General features: G+C 42.6%; 1 protein-coding gene and 1 long non-coding RNA gene across 7 annotated transcripts in view; one reads left to right on the top strand and one right to left on the bottom strand.

The window, feature by feature from the left end:
- Nucleotides 1–4203: 4203 nt before the first annotated feature.
- LOC121659496 lies at nucleotides 4204–8235 on the bottom strand. The gene is made up of 2 exons (XR_006014358.1): nucleotides 8175–8235; nucleotides 4204–7405 (listed from the first exon to the last, which is right to left on the bottom strand). It is a non-coding gene; the product is annotated as an uncharacterized LOC121659496 (long non-coding RNA).
- A 5721-nt stretch (nucleotides 8236–13956) lies between these two features.
- ATP2B1 (ATPase plasma membrane Ca2+ transporting 1) overlaps nucleotides 13957–19982 on the top strand; it is a 60899-nt gene continuing 54873 nt past the window's right edge. For 5 of the 6 annotated variants that reach the window (XM_042017588.1, XM_042017584.1, XM_042017589.1 and 2 more), the window contains exon 1: nucleotides 14191–14369. The gene's annotated coding sequence lies outside the window, so the exon portion shown is untranslated. Of the gene's footprint in view, nucleotides 14049–14190; nucleotides 14370–19982 lie in introns of those variants that run through there. The other variant, XM_042017585.1, reaches the window with a different exon arrangement.

The following is a 19982-nucleotide window of genomic DNA, read 5'->3' on the forward strand; positions in this document are numbered from 1 at the left end:
AAGGAGAAGGAGAAGGAGAAGGAGAAGGAGAAGGAGAAGGAGAAGGAAAAGGAGAAGGAGAAGGAGGAGAAGGAGAAGGAGAAGGAGAAGGAGAAGGAGAAGGAGAAGGAGAAGGAGAAGGAGAAGGAGAAGGAGAAGGAAGGGAAGAAGGGAGGCCTGCTTTTAGACACAACTGATTGAATTCCAACATCCTTCTTCAATCTCTACAAATGAAAAGGAAAAAATACAAAAGCACAGGTGTGGCTACAAGTAAACAGTGTTCTCTGTCATAATGGTCCTAATGCTATGCCTGATGAATGAGCCGGTTGGAAATAAAAATGCAAGAAAATAGTGGCTTGGAGAAAACATTAAACTAAATAAGAAATAAGATCACAAGACTTAAGAAAATGCAGAAATTAAAAATGAAACCTGAAAGATGGGAAAGTCACTGAACTTTCCTGTCACAGATAAGGCATATCAAACTGAACTTTATGTAAAGCCTTGAACTCTTTCCTCCTTAATGTGGTTCTGTTTACTGAAACTATAAAATCCTGCAGGTCAACAAGTTCATATAGGGTTCATTGGAGTACTTGAAACAATGGGTTTCAAGTACCTACTATGCACTGAAGTGCTGCAGAGCAAAGAATGAACCAGCATGGTTCAACTGCCTCTAAAGAATTTTAGGATTCATTTGTCATACTTCTTTCCAAGGGCTGGGAGAAGAAAATGCCTTATCACAGCCAGACCTGTATAGTAAGCATCCTAAACACACGTGTGCATCAGCCTAGAAGGAGAGCTGTCTGTGACTTGCTAGCTGGGCAGCCCTGGGTGAAAGATTTGTGTCTGGTTCTGGTGAGTTGACCCCAGCTGGATGACAGGTGCCCATCAAGTCACTCTATCACTCCCTTTCCTCAGCAAGGCAGGGTAGGAATTAAAAAAAAAAAAAAAAAAAAAAAAAAAAAAGCGGAAAAAACAGGTCAGAAGAACTCAGTTTATCACAGAATATTCTGAGTTGGAAGGGTCCCAAAAGTATCACTGAGTCTAACTTTTAAGTAAATGGCCCATACAGGGATCAAATCCACAAAATCCACAACCTTAACATTATTAGCACCATGCCCTAACCAACTGAGCTAATCTCAGGGTCGATAAAGCAAAAGTAAAGGCCATGAACAGAACCAAGGGAATACAAAATATTTCTTCTCTACTTCCCATCAGTAGGAGATGTCCAGTCACTTCCTGGGAAGTAGGGCTTCATATGTATAGCAGTTGCTCCAAAAGACAAACCTCATAATAAATGCCTCCATCCCCTTTCCCTTAGTTTTCATTGCTGAGCAGATGCCACAAGTTATGGAATATCCCTTTGGTCAGCTTGGGCCAGCTGTCCTGGCTGTGTCCCCTCCCAAGAACTGGCCCACCCTCAGCCTGCTGGTGAGGGGGAACGCTGGAGAGACAGCCTCGGTGCTGTGCCAGCACTGCTCTGCAGTAGCCAAACACTGGTGTGTTATCAACACCTTTCCAGCCCCAACACAGAGCACAGCACCAGGGGAGCTGCCATGGGGAAAAGTAACTCCATCCCAGCCTGACCCCATGCAACCATAAATTCTGTCCCCTCACTGATCGGCCAGACTGAGTCTTGTGCAATTGAAACACTGTAGGCAAGGCTGGGGACTTCTGCCTGGGAACACTTTTAATGCCTGAAAACACAGGAATGTTGCATAAAGAAAATAAATGTATCAGGCCAAGGATACATAAGCACAGATTAATATTGCTACATTTCACTGGTTGCAAGTTCTTAACATTTCCTGTGTTTAAGTGTTTCAGTAGTTCAGTTGCGCTTTTTGTGGGTTTTTTTTTCCACCGGAGTCCACCCATCACACAAGACACTTACTTAAAAAGTGATCTAAAAGGGTCTCCAACAACACCAACAACACCTATTAGAACTTTGGCAATTCTGAAAAATTACCAAGCAAGTATGGATTTTGTTTTCCGAATTAGCAAGGAAATGAAACAAGAAGTTAAATGAACCAAAGACAATATATCACAGGACAAGTAACTTGAGAAGTACTATTTAAATCAAAAGTAATTCATGCTAAATAGTAACTTTCCTAAACTGCATGGAATAAAAGTACTAAAATCTCATCAGTGACGCTTCTTTTTCCACACACCCCCTCCCGCCCCGCCCCCCCCCCCCCCATTTTAAATATATGATGAAAAGTGACAGAGCCATTGTTTGTGTGGAAATTGTGAAGTGTGCTAATTAGCTAAGCATGTAATAAAGAGGTTATGAATTCCCAGCAAGCTGACAGAAATTTAGGTGTCTGAAAAATACATTGCAGATTTGTGGCTATGAGTTTTCATTTCCGTTTCTTATTTCTTTTTTTTTTTTTTCCCTATGATAACTGAACATATGGAGATTAATTTAAGTGTGGGAGTGACAGTGTAGATGCTTAATGAATTACCCTAGAAAATAAAAAATGTTTCTGCCTTACCCATAGAGGCAATTTGCTCAAAGTAGTGTCTTACATTATCAAAATCTGGATGCAATATGCAGTACTTTATGTAAAAACTGGGCAAAAGGCAGGAAAATGTAGTTAAGAACCCATCCTAGCCATTTGCAAACATTTCAAGTTGAGGTAGGTAAACTGTGCTGACATATAAGTGGTTTGATTACTGCTTGTTGGCTACTGAAGAACTATGAATATGAATAGGTACAAGTAAAATAGCAATGAATTTATAAATAACAAATATTATGATCAAACGGACATGTAGGTGAGTTTTCCTTCTCAGCTTCAGCAGAGGATGTTCTCAGGAGAGATAAGGGTGAAACAGAATGTGGTTTGCTACCCTCATATAGCTCTGGTAGACATCGGGTTTACATTTTCAAGATTTAGGTCTTTATGCTTTGTCAGTTCTTGCCTTATTCTTTCTGTAACATTTTTTTCCCCATAGCATAAACAATCTGGCAGATAGTTTTTAGTAAAGAATTTCCTGAAAGCTCTTCAGTGTGATGTTACCTACACTATGGAGTCTGTTGTGGTTTTTTTTTTTCTGAAGAGGAGCTGATGGATGTTGTCATCACACTGTACAAGTCCCCTCTCCTAAGGGGAATACTCTGTAAAGATTTTCAAGCTGCTAGGGGAGAAAAAGGTTTTTCATGGATAAAGCAGCTCTGACAACACACAAGGGGAGAGTGTCTGAAAAACCTCAGAAATGTGCAGTGGTCTCTGTCAGATAGGCTGTAAGGCTGATGTGACACCACTCTCCAAACCATTATACAAGTGGTGGTGATTACAGATTTCATGAGTAGATATTGCTCTACAGACAGGACACTTGAATGAATACCTAAGTTTGTAAAACTTACAAAACTTAGTAGTAAAAGACCACATAACTTATTTTATAAGACAGGTGCAATTAAAGGAAGACAACCATCCATCATCAAAAATAGAAACTTGAATTATTGTACTATAAAGCATCTCCTCATTATCCTGCAGAGGCATAGCCCTCATATGTTTATATTGGCTATGAAAGACAACTTATATTTGATTCAGTCTTCAGAGACAACATTATTTTTTCTTATGTGTTTTCCATTTCCAAAGGGCAGCGCCCAACGAATCAAATGTTTCAAACCTTGCAAACCTGTCATCCAATGTCCAAAGTCTGGGAGAATGCTTAAATCGGCACTAAAGAAAAGGATAAGAGAGTGATGAAAAAACAAATAGTTTCACCTAAAATTTGGCAGCAATTCAGTGGACTAAAAAAAAAAAGAAATCATGGAAACCTTTTGTGGGTAAAGCAAATTGTTTAATTGCAAGGTTATGCTATCATTAAATAAGGAGTAGCAATTATATCAAACTATATTAATAAAAATACAACAATGTTATTAACTTGAAAAATTAAATTTAATGAGTGAACAACATGAAACTTAAAGTGTAACAAAGAATAATGAATAGCTCTTTGGAGATTAGATTTCATCTTTAGGAAAAAGGATTTTAAACTTTATTAAGGACACTTGAATTTTATAATTTAGAGAAAAAACTGATATTATAAATGGTTGATACATATTTTCTTTCATTATATCTTCTCTTTGTCAAAGCAATATGAAACCCATTGTTAAGATAAATATTAACTATGAAGAACAGCAAATATCAGAGGAGACAATAATAAAATGTGGATATTTTCTCCCCAGCATTTCAGACTGTAGGAAGCTTGACTCTGCCATGTTCATTCTGGTGAATATTGCTTTATTTATTTACTCCCTAAACTGGTACTATCTAGCATTTAGTGAATTAGCTTTTTTAAAAGCTCTTGCACAGACAATCCATTAGAAGGCTCTTGCCTTTTCAACCACAATAAGAAGCATATTGTCTTTTCAATGTACACAAACATTATTTAATCTCATCTGAATTCTCATGAAACTTTGCTATGTCTTCCACAATTTTCACAAATATCACCTTTTATTCCTTCTTGCATTTGATTTTGACAATATAAAGTTCCTCCTTATTATATTTTGACACCTAATTATATTTTGAATTTTTTTTTTGCTTTGTAATCAGATTTATACATAACAGATATCATAATATAAGAACACTGTCGAAGAATAAAATTAAAGCATCAAATAATAAAAATTATTTCTCCTAAGACATTTAATGTACAGCAAAATATGGCAACTATTCTTTAATCATTGTATTAATAAAACAGATCCTCCAGTCATCAGCTAAATGTACAAAATTTAGAAATAACAATAGAAAAGCAAGCCAAAAGTAGAGAACAGATAGTCACTATCAGGAAGGAAGGAACATTGTCTAAGCAGCATACAGAAACCTTATGAGTAGTGTGTAAAACCAAAAAAAACCCAAAAAAAACCCAAAAACCAAACAAAAAAACCCCAACCCAAACCAAACCCCAACAACAATACCCCAAAACATGTGTCACTAAAGCCAACTGGAAACATACCATACCATACAGATTATGGCATAAAAATGAAACATTTTTCTTAAACACTAATAAAATATTTTTGACATATAATTTAGATACGTTTGGATGTACTATACCTCTTATTTCACTGCTGGTTCAAAATACAATCTAAAGGAATTGTAACACGGGTGAATGTGTTTTATATGATTAATTATTTGTACTTTTTGCTCAGTTAGTTTTTAATTCCTGTAGACTAATAGAGTTCCTTTAAAGACAGCCCTGAAAAATAGGAAAATGCTGGATTGCAGCAGTCCACTAATGAATATCTAAGATACAATGACTCAGGATCTGCTTGAGATACATTAACACTCTAATTTCTCCTTACTCTGAAAAATTAGTAAATGTCTTTCTAAATCCCTATACTCCAATAGGTCAACATACACAAAGTGCTAACTGAGTAAGGGTGTGTGGAACCAGGACTTCGTTATTTAATTATCTTTCTTCCTCCCTCCCTTCTTCCTACCACTTCGGGAAAGAGGTGAGCACTCAGCAAAGTTGTTCAGCCTTTCCACCCAGTGGGCCATAGGTAAAAAGTGAGGAAGTTGAACAACAAAATAAGTTGGACCTGATTGGTGATTTCTATTTTAAAAAATACTTGCTGATCCTTGTAACCCTGCTGAAAATGACACACACTTATGAGGCTTCAGATCAGATGCTTCTTCAATGTATTTCAGAATTGCAATAAAGTTGAAATATATTAAGAGAAAAACCCCAACAAATATTCCTTTTTCTTGTAAGGATGGCAAATAAGTGCACTTGTTTAAATTTTCAAAGGACAGACTGGAGTTCTGGTAAATGCTTTTTAATATTGCACATGGAAGACAATGTCTATACTGAGAGAGAAAAAGAAGCTCCCTGACACAAGTAGTATAATTTCATGAGTTCCTTTAGGCAGTTTATGTCCTAAACCTGCACAGTCATGTGCAAGTTAATCTACATACCTGTTCTGTTTGGAGTTTGCAACACAATGATTTTAAAAAAAGCCCCATCTAATACAAGTATGAGATATATATTATATTCATTGATTTTTCTCACATCATTGTATTTAATTTTGTCAACCATAAAACCAAAAATATTATAAGAATATATCCCAATGTGCACATTGCAGGAGAAAATAGAAGTGTTGTAGTAAACTATTAAAAAACTCTACCCCTCAGCCTCAAAACAAAAATTTTTGAAGGGAGGCAAAAAGTTATTATTTTTATCTGTCTCAGTCAACAGTGGGAAACTCCACACAGTAAAAGTACTGCAGTATGGGATAAGAGTATTATTATAGCTACATCTCTGAATTTCCTGGCATTAAGGGTTTAAGAGAGGTACTTTATCTTAGCTTTACTTGACTGCCAATTTAATGTTTCATGGAGTTCTTTATCTAATTTAGAAAAGAGGAATAGATCAGAGGAAAAGAAAAAAAAACCCCAAACAAACCTTATCTGTACAATACTATCTTTTTTCTGGCTCTAGAGGTCTTAATTAACTCCTGCTGATTTCACTTCTTATGGTTAGCATCCATGGTTTACCATAAAAGTTCTGGTTCCTTTTTAAAAACAAACAAACAAAACCACAAACAAACAAACAAAACTCAACAACATTTTGTATGGATCCCATCTAAAACCATCAGATTTCCTAACTTTTTTTCTAAAATGAATATTTCTGCTTAACTTCACAACAAAATTAAAATGGATAGGGATATGCATGAGGAAAGAAACATAATAAGGAAAGGAACAATTTTTGGTTTAGGTAACAAGGTGGATTTTCTAATACTGACAGAATTTGTGGTCATTTTACTGTTGTCTCACAATTTAATTTTTTTTTTTTTTTTTTTTTTTTGCAAATTATAATACTGTTCTAGAGTTTCAGCTGGACATCTTTTTAGATTGGTTTCCTTCTTAAGCAACATCTCTATATGTATTTGTATATTTTTATATTTGTTTATACATGCCAACACTATTTTTGAGGGGGATTCTTGACCTTTTTCCAAGTGCTTACATTTCCCTGTACTTTGACAGAGCATCACAAGCTTAAACAGAGCCACATAAAGGTCGGGGGCAGATAAATATACGGTGATTACAAAGATCAGAGCTTAGGTCTCAGTGTCATTTTCAAAACATGTTGTGAGAGTCCTGTCACTTGGACCCTGCAACTCAAACTGTATTCCTAAGAAACTCCATGCACCGCATCCATTGCAGGACCCACAGTTATTTTCTTCCTATGGCCTGCTGGTCTTGCAGCACTTTTAAAGGCCACTTACCTATGCTGTCAAGGACGTCCCGTACAATCACTCCTATCTGTAGTTTCACAGAGCAGCTGTGGGCCCTTTCTGCTGTCCTGGGGGCCATTCTGAGTATATGGCTTGGTAAAAAAGGCACTGCCCAGGCTTGGGGGCTTGAACGTGAAAGGCACTGAGAATTAGTTGAACAGTGAAAATGGCCTGGTTGTTTTTAACATCAAGCTGAGCGAAACACAATAAATAAACAAATTTAAGTTTTACTGTAAATCTAATATTGAATAGATCTGAACACCTTTTACATGCATTCACTTTAAAATACCTTCTAATAATCCAAGATATTTTAACTAAAATAGGCATCAGCTTTAGTAATTATTAAGTATGTGCAGCTCTCACCGAATCCAGTCAGAACTGAAGATAACAAATTGTCAGTGTTTGGACTGCTGACACGTACAAAATATTTTTCTATTTTTTAATCCACTTCTCTCCTAAAACAAACTGCCTTTACTGCTACCTAACATGTTGTAGCCTGAAGATATCCTACAGCAGTACTATTACTAGATGTACCCATAACATGATATATTCAAGCTTCAGTAGCCCAAGACAAGGCTGCCGTGTTATCATATTGAGAAAAGAGAACTTAAAGGAAAATTCTATTGATCTTTTCTACTAGAACATAATAGAAATGTAGTTTATGTTATAAGAACTTAGTAAATTTTCCTCATTTTTATGAGTTGGCAAGCAACATTCTGAATTATTTTTAAAAGTTTATTTCCACTTACCTTAATATTTATGATTCCATTATTACCAGATAATAGAATCAAGGCAAGATTCATCTTTTGACTGCTCATAGTCTACATTTAAACACTGTAAGCATACTTGATTTTATGTATACAGAAGTATAAACATTTTTTTAAATACTTTTGCTATAATTTATACTACTGTGGAGAGTGATTTTTTTTAAGCTTTGATACTAGATATTTTATATCCTCACCTTTTCATAGATATCCAAATTTTGACCTTGAAAATCTTCAGATCTGTATTTGTAATCTGAAAAAGATTATTTCTGAATAAATCTTACAAGGCTGAGCCCAGAGGTTGAAACTATTTAAAAATGCATGTGAAGTAGGTCATTAGTAATATTCTTTAAATGCAATTTTAGGTAGGTGGAATAATTTTCTTAGTATCTTAAACCTAGACAAGATGATTTAGAGCTGTATGTGATTAACAAAATAAACAATTTATTCCACTGTGTTCTGGTCATCATTTATCATTTGAATGATTAATTCTTGACTAAGGTAGTAGAAATAAGGTAGTGCTCTTTTCTGTTACTCCTCCTTAAAAGAAATGCAGAATGGGAACTGTTACCTCTAATGACTCTTAAATGTTTCAAACCCGTCTTGAGCAATCACCAAGGGGGAGAAATGCTAAGGTTGGCTGAAGGAACCCAAAGCGTAATTGAGTTATCTATTTTCTTATCCAAAGGACTTTGAACTAGCATTGTTAAGAGACATTTTGCTCCTTAAGAAAATTTCCCAGCACTGATGAGATCAGGGAGGGGCTACTCTTTATAAGACCAATTTTTGTGAGTCAGGAGTATGACTCAGACTGGTCAGTGATGTTGATTTTAGTTAGCATCAGAGAGAGATAGCTTGGTTACCCCTTTTGCTTCTTATCTGGTGGAGAGGAGGAAAAACAAATAACTCCCTTGTCACTTAATCACATTGGAGAGGAACACAACAATTTACAAACCAAATATTCAGTCAGCATGAACTGGAATAGGTCACAAAAAGAAGTGAAATCAATGAAGCCTCACTAACATCAGCTGAAAAGAGGGTCTCAAAGGTAAGGCCACAACTTCATCAGACCAGTTAGAAGGCTTAAAAAGCAACACATCTAAAAGCACACACAGTATCATAAATCTAATGAACTAACATTTTTATTTCGGTCCAGAATTGTACATATCATGAACCCCCAAAAGGTCCTCTGTAGTTTGGTAAGTAAAATAGTCACTCCTACATTTTGAGTCTTGGGGTGATAGGTGAGCAGCAAGAGCAATGCCTGTCCACACCGAGGAGTTGATGTCTAACAGCAGCTCCTGGGAAATGGAAACAGTAGCTTATTTTTAACAAACCCTTCTAGTCAACTGGACAAAACTGCCTCCAGGACAGCCTTGCTTGAAACTTTGGCCATCCTTTAGGGATTCAACAATGAATTTGCCTTGGGGGAGAAAGTATCAGCTCCAAACTGGGGAAGTACTACTTAGGAAGTCACTTCCATGGAGGTAGCTGGATGCTCGCTACATGCATTTTTAGTAGTTATTTACTGAGTGATAGCATACATCCATTTCCCAGTCATTTCTCACTTTCTAAGAGGCAACCATGGTCATACTATGTCATCACCATCCATACTTGGTTCTAATGATTTATGTTTTCTCATGAAAGGCTTCCCAAATGGTTTTATTTTTTCCTGCTCTTTATAAATGTGTCAGTTATTGCTATCCCACCCTGCTCTATATTCCCCTTCTCTCTCATGCCTGCTCAAATTCCTTTAACTGGTCAAATTCTTCATCAATTTCAGGATTTATGCTTTGTTTTTGGTTTTTTTTTTTTTTTATATTTGCATGTAGACATTGTGCCCTTGTTCATGAAATACCTTTCCACTCTTTCATCTGCTCTGGGACTGTAATGTTGCTGGGCTGCAGAGGTGCCTGAAAAGAACATAAAAAGAAGAAACAGTTAATATATTAAGTCCAGTGTATCTTTTTTTTAATATATATTTAATATGCAATATCCATGAAAACCAGTTTGTGCAATAACTGTTACTCCTCACATTGCCTTGTGTATTCTTTTAATCTTTCACCCTCCTGATCCTGCAGTATCACAGTAAAACATAAAACTGAATGAAAAAAAAAATTATCCAAAATTGTTGAGGGGGAAAAATAGAGAAAATAAAATCAACTATTTGAAATTATCATATGTATTCTCGAGGGGAAGCACATTATGCACAAATCCTGAGCTCCAGAACAGTCAAGAGAAAGAATTTTGAGCTTATAAAAATGCAAATGTTTACAGATAGTCATCTTTCCTAAGGGCGGGGTGGAGTATTTCAAGATTAAATGGTGATACTGTTTTGTTGCACAAGGTCATTGCTAGGCTGCAGGGGTGAATAATAGAACAATTTGGTCATTGTGCCACCTACAAGATGAGTGAGTGGTCTACTGTTTGCCTATCTAGATGGCTGTTTAGTCTTTTAGGCAACGATTGATCTTTTAGGATGCAGGATACTGGAATAATCACAAGATGCAGCCTCCAGGGCCTGTCAGGAATGAGCTCAAGGCATCAGCCAAGAGCATGGAAAACAGGAATCTTCTCCGCGGTGGACTGAAGAGATTGGTCAAACAGCAGTATTGAACTGAGAAAGGCAACTGGGAGAAGTGTACCTGGCACAGAAACATTTGGTTCTGCAAAACCCGTGGAAGTTTTAGACACTCGTATCTCCTTGCTCACACACAATTATTCCCCTAACTTGGCATGCTTATTCTGTGCTCTCCACTTCCATCCAATTTAATAAACTGACTGAGTTTGAACAGGATTAACACTAACAGAATAGTCAAGAAAACAGTTTCAAAAAAGTTAAGATGTAGACACATATTATGAAAAGCCTGTTTTCACTCTTCTCCAATCAAACCCACCATGAGATTTTGCCAAAAGTCCCCTAGTTGATACAGGATGGTGAGGTGGGCACTCAGACCTTGGTCACCTTATTAATTTTTGACCAAATATTGTAACGATCCAAATACCCTAATTCTTACTCTTATGTTAAAAGTCTCATAGTAAGGAGATTAGATACAGGCAATCCACTTAAATTTTCTGTGACACATTTTCTGTGTCTATTAAAATGTGTGATGCTTGTGTCATTAGCATGTTGGTCATGGAACTGAGCTGAAGTACTGGCACTGATTTGTCAAATCTGGCCTTTCCAAATGGTCTGCAAACCAGTCTGAATTTTCCTGAAATGGTACTGTTTCCTCAAAAGTTAAATGAAAGGTCTCCAGAAATATTTCTTTGTGCATCTTGGTTTTGCTTGCTTTACACCATTAGTGACCTACATTATATGGAATGTTTTCTGTTTGTCAATTATATACACTAACCCTTAGAAACAGCAGAAGCACCTATTTTCTCACAGAAGAAAAAAAATTATGAAATCTGTTGGATATTGAGGATTAATTTGGAAAATTTTTAAATCCTCAGGGAGAAGATTCTGTGGAGATATAAGAAATTTCTCCTTATTTTCAGTCAATGTGTTGCATGTTTTTGTGCTATCCCTGTGTATCAATGCAAGAGGAACATTGACTATTGTGTGCCTTGAAAAATGTATCCACTTAGAGAATTCTACCATAAAAGATAATGATTATATGTACCCCTCCCACCTTTGCTTCCTTTCTGTGAAGAAAATAGGACATTATTCCAATTTCATAGAAAAAGTACTGAAGCACAACCTACCTACCTTCCCTCAAGACAAACGGAAGCAGGTACAGATATGTACCCAAACTGCAGTGCTTTAAACACATCATCTCCTTCTTAGCTGTACCAAAGCTAATTTTATCTGCCCGAGAGCGAGGAGATATGACAGAACTGTGCAGAACACATCTGCCAGGCTTATAAAGCTGTACTGAGAAATGCAATTTCCAAGTGTCTGGGGAAAGGAAGCCTCACTGAACTACAGCCATAAGTACAGAGGAGGATGCTGAACTGCAAACAGAATGCAAGAGAATTTGTTTTATGTATGTTCAGGTAGTTTTATATTCTCCTTCTGGGAAGAAATGCAAGAAATGTCCTCAACAGAACAGTCTGCAGGATTGCTTACCTCATTATTTTGATTTTTCAATTGACCTCTAGATACGGAGAGGTAAGGTAGTATTTTTAGCAACATCCAAAATGGGCAGGAGCCATTTACTGCTCACAGTCTCTTTTGATTGCTTCTCTTGAACAAGGAGAAGAATGTAACAGACATTCAGGTAAGAAAGAAAGAGACAATGAACCTCAGGCAAGCCATAATAATAGCGTAGTTAGGATGATTTATTTATTTCCCAGTCCTTGTGGGCTGCTTTGTGCTGACTTCATCCTGTTGCTTTAACCCTCTAGGCTCTGCATCATCTCGGGTACAGCTGCATAAGCTTCTCCATTCATTTCCTTTGCAGCACTGGGATTTGAACGATAGCGAAGGTGAAGCAGGATATTTATGGCAGGCTCAAAGAACCTGACAGCTTGGGACACAGCTGGCCAGTCACTGCAGCGAGATGTCCAACAGGGGAGAGGGGAGGATGTCAAAACACAGCTCAAAAACCCACACAAATAGGTTATAGAATGGCATACAGTTTACGGATGGGTATTTTTCATTGGGGGGGGCGGGGGAGCGGGAGCGGTGAGAGATCTACTGCACTGGAAAAGAACAGAAATCAGGGTTTTCATTTCCAGTTTAATTCCCAGTCCTGTTATTCATTTCCAGCATCTCCCCGGACAACTCACTTGGGCTCAAACGTTGATAAACCCATTTGTTTTTCTTTCTCCAATCGAAGAGCCTTCGGCTGGAGACTGGGAAGCGCTGAACACCTGCGGCCCCCCCACACACCCCGTTCTCCAGAGGGAGCTGCCAGGGTTCTCCGAGAGGCGGACACGCCTGACGGGAGGCTGGACCCGGAGCTCCCTGATCCCCACCGTCGGCAGCGAGCGACACGCTCGTTCCTGCCGCTCCGGACCCGCCAGCGGCCCCACGCAACAGGGACCTCCTGCCGCAGCGCACCCCGGCAGACACAACGGAGCCTCGCCGGGGCTCCACCGCGCTCCCCGCGCCCTGTGCTCAGCGTCGCCAGCGCGGCTCCCACCGGCTGCTCTCGGGAGGGGGAGGCCGTGGGGGGACAGCGCCCCGGGCCCCGGCGGGCACGGCACTGCACGGCGCCCCCGCGCCCCCTGGGGCAGGGGAGGACCGCGCCCGGGGCGCCCGGCGGTCCCTTAGGGAGCCTCCCCCGACGGCGTCGCCCCCGCCTCCGGGACGGCTCCGGCCCCACGCACGGCCCCCGCCCACCGGGGCAACAGACGCGTCCCGGTCCAGACGGTGGCCGTCCCTCCCTCGTGGGACCGCGGCCTCTCCCGCCGCCGGGGGATCCCCGCCCCTTCGAGGCAGCCCGCGTCCCCGCTGGCGGCGGCCCGCGACCCACAGGCGGAGGAACGCGACACGACAGCCCGCCTCGCCCCGCCCCCGTCCCGCCCCGCCGGAGCCGCTCGTGGCAAAGTCACCGACCCCCGAAGCCCGCCGGGCTCCATCAAACGCCGCGGCCCCGCCCGCCGACGTCATGGAAACAAGCGCGTCAGCCTCCCGCCCGCCAGTGGCGGCGGCGGCGGCGGGCGGGCATCCGCGCGGGGCCCCGCCCCCGCGGGCGCCGTGCCTACCGGGGCCCCGCCTCCGCCTCCCCCATTGAAGACTCCGCACGTCGGGTCCCCCCTTCCTCGGTCGAGAGAGGGGCCCCGTCACGTGGCCCGCACTCCGCAGGCGGCGAGGGAGGCGGCGGGGACCGGCGGCCGCGGCGCCGGGAGAGGAGGGGGCGGTGGGCGCGGGCAAGTGAGTGACCGCGGCGGGCGGGCGGAGGCGGGAGGCGGGCGGATCGCCGCGCTCCGCCCCGCCCCGCCCTGCCCGGTGGCGCCCGGCTCCTGTAGCGGTTGCTCTGCGGCGCAGGGGCTCGGCGGCGCGCTCGGCGCTGGCCGGTGCGTGCGGGGGAAAGGAGGCGGGCGGGCCCCGGGGAGCAGCGGCGGCGGTGGCGGCGGCGGTGGGAGCGCCCGCGAGGAGGGCGAATCGCTGATTCCTGCCGGTGAGGCGACGGGGGCGGGGCGGGCGGTCCGCGCCCCCCTCCCTCCCTCCTTCCTTCTCCTCCCCCGGCTCTCCCCGCACCGGTGCCCCCTCCCTCCTTCCCTCCCCAATTCGGTCGCCGCTTCACCCCCCCCGCCCCCTCTCCCGCCCTCCTCGCGCGGCCGCAGGGCGGGGGCGGCGCGGCGGGGCCGGCCGGCCGTGGGCAGGGCGGGGAGCGCGGGGACCTTGTGCTCTCGGCGAGCGAACGAGCGGGCGGCGTCAGGTTCACGGGCGCCTCGTCCTGGCCCCCGGCTGGCGGCTGTGTCGGCCCCACGGCGCAGAGGTAAGCTCGGCGGCGGCGGCTCGGGGCGGCTCTCCTCCCGGCTGGCCGACCGGGGTGGGCAACAGCGTAGCGGCAGGTGCAGCGCTGCTCCGCTCCCGCCGCGGGGCTGCGAGCAGTGGCTCGGGGGGGCGGCGCGGCCGGAGGGGCTGGGTGCCGCGCTTCCGGGCTTTCGCCGGTTCTCCCCGCAGGTAACCGGAGCGTGCACCTGGCCGCCACCGTGCAGCCGGGGCACCGCGTGACCTTGAGGGCAGCAGATGCGGGGCTGAGCCGCCGCGGGAGCGCACCGCCGTACCGTCGGGGACCCCGCGGCTGGACACGGGCGGCACGCCACGGTCCCGCAGCTGCCGGCGGGCGGGCGCGCACACGCCGTGGATTAAGGTGGTGCTCAGCCCTCGCCGCCCGCCGGGTTAAGTAGCTGGGATTAGCCCGCTGCGGCAGCACGACACCGACATCCCGGGCGCTTCGCCGCCCCGCGGGGGCTGGGAGCCCGGCACCCGCACCCGCGCAGCCTCCCCCGCCGCTTGCCTCCCTACCTCCCTCGCCCGCCCGCCGCGCCCCCAGGGCGGTGTTTTTGGCCGCGGCTGAGTCGTACGCAGCTTTCCGTCGGAGCGGGCGGGCTGCTTTGATTTATCGATGCCTGGCCGGGCTGCTCATCGACCGGCGCGGACGAGGAGGGGATGCGGCACCACTTCGGGTGCCGGGAGAACGAAGCCCTTGCGGGCGTTTCGCCGCGGGTAAGCCTGGCCCCGCGCGGGTCCGCTCCGCGGTGGGAAGCGCCTCTAACGGCGGTGTCATCCTCGTCCCAGGGGTGCGTGTAACCTTTGGCTGTCGCACCACGTGAGTTTGGGAGCGGACTGGAGCCTCCGCCGGGGATGGCTGGCCGCTGCGAGCGCGGGAGGCAGCGCTCGCGGTGGGGAGAAATGGGGTGGGTGTCCGCGCCGCCGTCTGCCCGGGCTTCCGGCCGAGCCTCTCGGTCGGTCGGTAAAGGCTGAAGTCGGAAGGGACTTAGGATTTCGAGAAGAAGATCTCATGAGAAGCTGTCGGGCTGAAGTGGTCTGTGGTCCTGAGGAGCGTTTCCTTTAGAGCGGCCGTGCGAGTGGTGTTTACCGGGGGCAGGAGGGGGGGCTCAGCCTGAGCCCGGGGAAACGTTCAGAAACCGAGAGCTGTGGTCGAGTCCGTCCCAGGGTTCGCAGCCTGGGGGGCAGTGTATTAGTTCAGCTGTAATAGGCGTTTATGTAGTACTGTGCATGTTCCATACTCCACAAAAATCTTTTTTACGTTTGACTTTTTAAACGGTCGCGGGTGGTGACGAGAGACGCAAACAGTAACAAAATTTCGGGGGCTTTTTTTTCTCGTGATTTTGAGATCCACGTTACAGAAATCCGTAAATATCTGTTTTATACGGCATTCGTAAATTTGTAACTCCAGATGCGGGGGCTTTCTTCTCAAGGTCCGTTCAGAAGGAACTGGTGATAGTACCTTATGCTGTGTCTGAAACCGTGATTCTGAGAATGTTTGCTGGTATCTTGCCTCACAGTGCTTGAGAGGTGACTACCTAGGTGGCCATTCAAATCATATCCCTTCTTAGAAGTCAAGTTCCAAGCCCACTTGTGAAATATCTTCCATCATTAGTGGCTGGCAATCTTGACTTCCTGGGGAATGAAGTGGGTGTGCCTTTGGAAAACCACTGCCTGTAGAAAAGCTGCTGCATCTCTGAAACATTCCTGGGTCCTAATGAATTTGGGTTAAAATAAAGGGTTTAGGTGCTTGAAAAGGTGTTGGTTAGATAACTTGCTAATTCCTTGGTTCACCATACAGTGTGTTCAGAAGGTGGTAGCTGTAGCTATAGCTAGGGCCATTTTTTCCCCCGTTTGTTGGTGCTTTTCAAGGATTTCTTCCAAACACCACAAATCGTGAATTCCAATAGAAGTAAACTTGTGTATCTTTAAACTATTGGCTCTTCTGGCAGGAATAGCTTCCAATGTACTAGGACTTTAATACTTATGGCATAATGAATGGAAACTCTCGGTGTCAGTGGAAAAAGTGGTCACTGAATTCAGTGAGGGAAAAAAACTCATACACTTAAATGTGAATTTTCGGTCTGGAACAGCATCACTGTGTGGTTCGGTTAATTGCTGCTCCCACTGTTGATTATGGTAACTGACCCAGGTTAGGTTAGCTGAAGGAAATGTGAATCCTGAGTTGTGTACAGACACTTGCAGGTTTTCCCAATCAATGTTCCTATGTGGGTGCTAAATTGCCACATTATTACTTCTATCCACTCAAAGAAAAACGCTGCTTTCCATGTGGATCATTAAAATGATACAAGTCAAAAATAATTTTAAAGGGAATTGTGGATGTACTCTTTGTAAGAACACATACTGTTACTACTGCATATTAAGCAAAAGTGTTTGGGAATTCAAAGCAGAAAACAAGACTTCTGTCGCATTAGCATTGAGTAAACTGTGTATCGGTTTCTTACACAAAGTTGCATTACATACAGATAGTGGTACAAGGAAAGGATCCCCATTCATGTAATATATATTCAGCTAATAATCTGGGGGTAATCCTGCAAATTAAAATCCACTGTTGTCTAAAATTAGAGTGTCATTTAGAAAGTCAAAGTGTCCTGTAGCAAAGGCACAAAGGTCTATCACTACTATTATCTTTAACTGCTTGAATTTATTTGGAAAGAAGAATATGATAAATGAGGGGCAATCATGAGATGATACTAAGAAGGAAGAAACATAGGCTGGATCTGCTAAAGCCACCTCAAAAACAGATGCTTTGGGAGAATTAACTTCACCGACATTTAAGATTTTAGAGCTGGGAGCTTGCTATTAACTGCCAAGTTCAAAATGGACCTGCTGAAACAATCAATAACATGCCATAGCAAGCAAGTCTCTCTTGACATGAGGGTGGACAAGATAACCTAAAGTATCTTCTAACTCGAATTTCTTCCATTAAGGTAGACTAAATATTAATGGCATTCTTTACCACTGAAATATGACCCCAGTAATGTCTTTCAGTGTTTGAACTGTTTATTTTAATATATGTTCTCTTCTATTTTTAAAGAGAAAATAATACTAGTGCCACAAGGGATTCACATTTTGCTCAAAGTCAGGTTTCAGTTAGCAAAATTTAATGCAGAATAACGAACAGCTATGATTAGTCCTGGGCATTTAAAGGTAAATATCTTTTGAGAAACAAGGGAGACTGCTTGAATCTCTAAGAGATCTCTGTTATAGAAGTTCATGCTTATTTTATTACAAAAGGATCAATACAATTGCAGTAATAGTCTTAAATTTGTATTCTCTAGTATTCTCTACTTGTCTTAAAATGAGTAATAATAATAAGACTTGTTAAAAGTTGCAGTACAGGTGATAAGGATCTTTCTCTATAAGGTATTTTAATTAAAAGCTAGATAAAATCTAGGAGTTGCAGTATTGTGTCTAAAAAGCTAAGATTAGCTCTGCCTACTGCCTTTCTAGAGTGTGTGCAATGGTCTCAAGCAGGTTTTTGGGTTTTTTTTATTCAAACCTGTTAAGTTTTTTCTGAAGACATTTTTATTTCTTCTTGCAAAATTTAACAGATTGAAGAACAAGGGAGGCAGGAGAGAGGAGGTGATACTCTTGCTGATTTGAAAAAGAAAAGTGAGCCTATGATGCTTTATGTAGAAGATGGGTATTTCTCACAAGCATTAAGATTTACTAATTTAATTCAAAATAGCTTGCCTTTATAAATGTTGGATTCCTTCACTTTTCACTAACTAATGTTAGTGTTCTCCTAACTTAGGTTTCAATTAGCTGAAATGGCCATGTTCATTAATTGAACAGCAGAGTGATAAAAAAGTGAGAATTTTTTGTTAGTGAAGCCCCCCAAACATCTGTTATTGCATGTAAAAAATAAAAATGTGTTCAGCAGTTTCACACAGATGATGTAAGCAGTGATAATGAGCAGTAGAGAAGGAGGATTTCCAGGAGGTGACATGTACAATGAAATCAACAGGCAAAATATTAGACTAACCCATCTTGAAACAGTTGCACCTACTCACACTGAATGTAATTTCTGCACAAATACATGGTATTGTCCGGTTTGTCTTTTATTTTTAAATTATCAGGCGTTCAAATACAGTTAATTAAAATGAATTTCTAGTTTTCATGACAGATTTCACTTGATATGAGCAGTATCTTTGAAGGATCTGTCTGTTCAAGCTATTCATATTCCAATACATGTTATGAAAATTATTTCTGCTGCCACTTATAAGTCTTACTCTAACTGACAGATGACAGCAGGAGGTGTTATTAGTTTAATTTTGGTGAATTGCAAAGTAGGAATGAGGCTTTCTCCATTGGTATTGCAAAGGTCTGCGGGGAGAAGAAATCTAAGGAAAATGTAGGAGGCATTAAAAAAAAAAATCAGAAATAGCTCTGAAAATAATTTTTTTTTTTTTCCAGTAAGAGATAAAATGTAATTGCTGTTACAAAGCAGACAAATAACATCTGCCTTGCCTTTGAAGGGTAATGGACTGAGAAACAGAATATATTCCTCCTTACTGGTGTTTGCAACAGTACTGTGCAGTTAAAGAGTGCATGGATGCATTTGGAGGATGACATTTGATAAACTTTGTTGCTGGCTGCTAAGTCTGGCTGGTTCTGCCACTTACAGCATAACTTCTCTCAGCACTAGGGGTAGCCCTGGCTTATTGCTGGCCATAATCTGATGCTGCTTTGGAGAAGAGAGTTAGGTAAGTTTCTGCATGGCCTCCTATTTACAGTGGACTTCAGTGGTTTGTATGTCCAGTTTTCTTAATATTGTGTATGAGCTGGATGTTGCCTTAATTCCCAGTGAGCACAGGAAACACCATGTTCTTAAAACACACTTCGGGGAGCCTATCACTTGTAATCTGCTACCCTTACTTGTGCCCTTATATTCACAGAAAGATAAGGTAGCAGCAGGGAAAACAACACTATTGGGTTCTCACCACTTGGTGTACAGTGTCTGGTCAGAGGAGCCCCAGGATGTACCATGCTCTGCATAGTTGATAGCAATAAACCCCAACTCAAGGCAGGAAAGATGATTCAGCCCACTCTGCTTTAAGCAACTATCTAACTTCTGGGGCTCAGCCCAAGGGTCATAGTGGTGTGCTCTTTTTCTGCTTATGTCTGCATTAAAACTTAAACTTTAATATTGACTTTAAGATTTTGAATCAAAGATGAACTTAATCACCTTTACATTAAATACACCAGGGAAAGAAAAATCAAGTGCTGTTTGCTGGAGTGTTACAGATGTGCCCTTATGTAGAAATCACATAACTTTTCTTCCACTTGTTGTTTGACCAGTGACTGGTGGCTTGTCTGCATGGCTCTTTCAGGATTGCCCCTGTGTCTCTGCAAATACAAGGATGTGTTGCTTGTGGTGTGTATTTTGGCTTCTGTCTGGATTTTAAATAAATCAAAACAACTGGTGGCTCCTTATGGGGATAGGAGGAAGAGTCACTCGCTGTGTTTGATGGAGTTTTTCCACTGTAGAAAGAAATAACCATAGTGCTATGGTCTTTATTGAAATAAGTAGCTTAGGCCACTCGCAATAAAAAAGTCTTGTAGTTACAGC

This window comes from Corvus kubaryi, unplaced genomic scaffold (assembly GCF_017639235.1).
Source record: "Corvus kubaryi isolate FWS band 111438036 unplaced genomic scaffold, C.kubaryi_AGA036_p1.0 137, whole genome shotgun sequence".
NCBI lineage: Eukaryota > Metazoa > Chordata > Aves > Passeriformes > Corvidae > Corvus > Corvus kubaryi.